Genomic DNA, 428 nt, shown 5'->3' with positions numbered 1-428 from the left:
CTTGAAGTGCTCTAAGTTTAAATGTATCAATCCCATGTGACCGTGCAAAGATAGTTATTCAGACCCAGCTTCATAGAGTAGTTTACCGTTTCGCTAGGTTTTCATATGCTGTCTTATCTGGTCCTTAGCATTAACCCTGAGAGATGACTACTGCAGAAACTAAAGCTTATTCAGATCCAAGTTGATCGAGGGCCACAGAACTACAGTCTTGGGGTCCACAGTCATGAGTCTGTGGGTTCGACGGCAGTCAGTTGGTACGTAACACCTCTGGGGGACACTTGGAACTGCTGCCTTTAGGAACCCTGTCAGGGGGTCCATGGTTTTCAAGCTTTGCATTTCAAGGCTCTAAGAAGCCCTGAGAGGTGCTCCTGGGATTTTAGAAAGGTTCTTACAGCAGCTTTTTTAAAAAGCTTTCAAATGACTGCCCC

The sequence above is a fragment of the Echinops telfairi genome, unplaced genomic scaffold (assembly GCF_000313985.2).
Source record: "Echinops telfairi isolate 266 unplaced genomic scaffold, ASM31398v2 ScPeMD7_7424;HRSCAF=8462, whole genome shotgun sequence".
NCBI lineage: Eukaryota > Metazoa > Chordata > Mammalia > Afrosoricida > Tenrecidae > Echinops > Echinops telfairi.
The sequence above is the reverse complement of the archived record's forward strand: the minus strand, read 5'-3'. Positions refer to the sequence as shown.